The sequence below is a fragment of the Lagopus leucura genome, unplaced genomic scaffold (genome assembly GCF_019238085.1).
Source record: "Lagopus leucura isolate 7727_CA_CO unplaced genomic scaffold, USGS_WTPT01 Super-Scaffold_760, whole genome shotgun sequence".
Taxonomy (NCBI): Eukaryota; Metazoa; Chordata; class Aves; order Galliformes; family Phasianidae; genus Lagopus; species Lagopus leucura.
This window is the reverse complement of record NW_024962257.1, coordinates 8,450,550-8,452,777: the sequence shown is the minus strand read 5'-3', so window position 1 is coordinate 8,452,777 and position 2,228 is coordinate 8,450,550. Positions and strand designations below refer to the sequence as shown.

At 47.4% G+C, this 2,228-nt stretch overlaps 1 long non-coding RNA gene across 1 annotated transcript; it reads left to right on the top strand.

The window, feature by feature from the left end:
- Positions 1–173: 173 nt before the first annotated feature.
- LOC122176216 lies at positions 174–1,674 on the top strand. The gene is made up of 2 exons (XR_006177650.1): positions 174–1,007; positions 1,101–1,674. It is a non-coding gene; the product is annotated as an uncharacterized LOC122176216 (long non-coding RNA).
- The last annotated feature ends 554 nt before the right edge of the window (positions 1,675–2,228 follow it).

Genomic DNA, 2,228 nt, shown 5'->3' with positions numbered 1-2,228 from the left:
GCCGGAGGCGCCTCACAGCCGCGGCTCCATGGGCCCCGCGCTCCCCTCGGCGGCGGCGCCAGGAACGGCCCCGCGCGGAGACGGAAGCGAACCCGGCGGGCGGGGGAGCGGCGGTGACTCCGGAAGGGAAACCGCGGCGGCCCTGGGCGGAGGGAGGCGGGGCCGGGGGGCGGGCGCTGGAACCGCGGGACCTCTGCTCCGGCACGGGCGGCCCGGGCTCACGGCTGCGGAGGAGCGTCCCGTAGGCGTGCAAATGAAACGCTTGACTCGAATCAACGCGGTGCCGCAAAAACCCTGCCTTCGTCACGGGAAGGAAAAGCAAACGCAACCTGCTTCCGCTGCCTTCCTCTGCGTCTCAGCCAAACTGACGAACCCACGTTCACACCGACACGCTTTCAGTCCCCGTTGCCTACAGGGGTTCTGTGCTGTCCTTTACAGCCCAAATCTTCGCTGCAGCCACGGGAAAGGTGACCAAGAGCCCGCTGGTGCCCCGTTACGTCCATCTCCTGGAGGAGACACGGATAGCAGCACCTGCTCTGCGCTGCGTGCCGTGCGTTCCAACGGAGCACATCGGCACGGCAAGTTCGGAACGCGAGCGCGGCCCCTGCCCCGCGGGAGCAGCAGGGATCCAACCAGGCTGCTGGGAATGGAGAAGTTAACCCACACTGTGGGTAAAAACTGCTGTGGAAAACCCCCTTCTGTTATTCGGTACCCTGTTCTCTACCTGCCTTTAACACATCACTATTTGCAATGAATGTTTATGTAACAGCGCTATTGCTTTTTTTTTTTTTTCCCTCTTGGTAAAAATGTATGACTAAGAAATCAGCCTCTAAATAACTGCTTTCAGGCTCTTTATTTGCCCAGAGCTGGTTTATGGAGTAATACTTCTTTGTCAGTATCATTATACAATTTTTCAGCAGCAACGCAGCAGGCAATGCATGGCCAGAGAGGCACTTAAGGAGGAGGGACTGAGCCATTCAGACAACTGAGAACAGCTACAGCCCCTGGTAAATGTCTCCTTAAACATCTTATTCAATAATACATTGAATACAATTGAATTACAGTTTAAACTGCTTAAATTATCCCCTCACTTCTCACAGGGCAGCTGCCAGTGCTGGAAAACATCACTTAACACAGGCTACAGAACTAAAGGCAAACATGAGGATGGGGGAAACAAGGATTGGGTCTCACATCTGTACCAAACAGACCTTGCTGAGGAAAGCTCTGCAGCCAGCGGTGGCAAGCTAAAAGTACAAAGAAACAGCAGTGATATTCAAATTTAACAGCAGAAGAAATACTCCCTTTCTGCACTGGTGCCTCGGGGCTCTCTCTGATTTATTTACACAGATCAAAAGAAACTCAATTTAAAATGACAGAGCAAAGAACCAAGCAGAAACTGCATAAAGCTAAGTGCCAGAATTCCATTGTAATGAAATGCCTCTGATCTTAAAATAGCTGATATGGGCAACTGTTTCATCACAATCAAGATTTAAGGCTATATGCAAATTCTGCAGGTAAAAAAAATCCCCTATTCATCACCAGGCTTGTTCAAAAACCAGTTGGACTATTACCTTCCAATAGCAAGAAAGCTTAACATTTTCATTCTTTGTTCAGTGCATTCTTGTTCAAATTATTTCACTCTATGAAATAGAACATAAAACTTCCTGATGGCTTGAAATTAATTTCCCTTTTTGTTTGCTTTCTGCTTCTCTTCATTACACAGAATTACACAAAGCAGCAATAAACCAATCTCTCTTCTCTGACGATACACACAGGTGTTCCTCCACTAAATACTTTAAACCTGAAACACACCTTATCAGTATTAGCAGACTACTGCTGATGATTAAGGTTTCTTGAACATCAGACACTTCTATTAAGCTTGTAATTGAAAGCTCTGTAAATTTGACTGTTTCATACGGGTCCCTAGACCAATTACATTAAACTCATGAACTACAGTTTGGGGACAGTAGTGTGCTGTGTTATTACCAAACATTAATTTGTCTGTAATTAGAAATCTATGAAGCAAAGTCTTAAGGGTAATGAAATAATTTAGAATTTCCTGGCTGTCCAGTGGAAATGCTTATCTTCAAGTTAGAGCAATTCTCCCAGCATTGTCCTCATAGTTCCAGTGGTTTCCTTCTCACGCGTTTCAGAGAGAATGTCAAGCACTAGGAAAGAAGATCTACTTGTATGAGGAGGTGAAAGCCATCAAGCAGAGTTCTTCACTT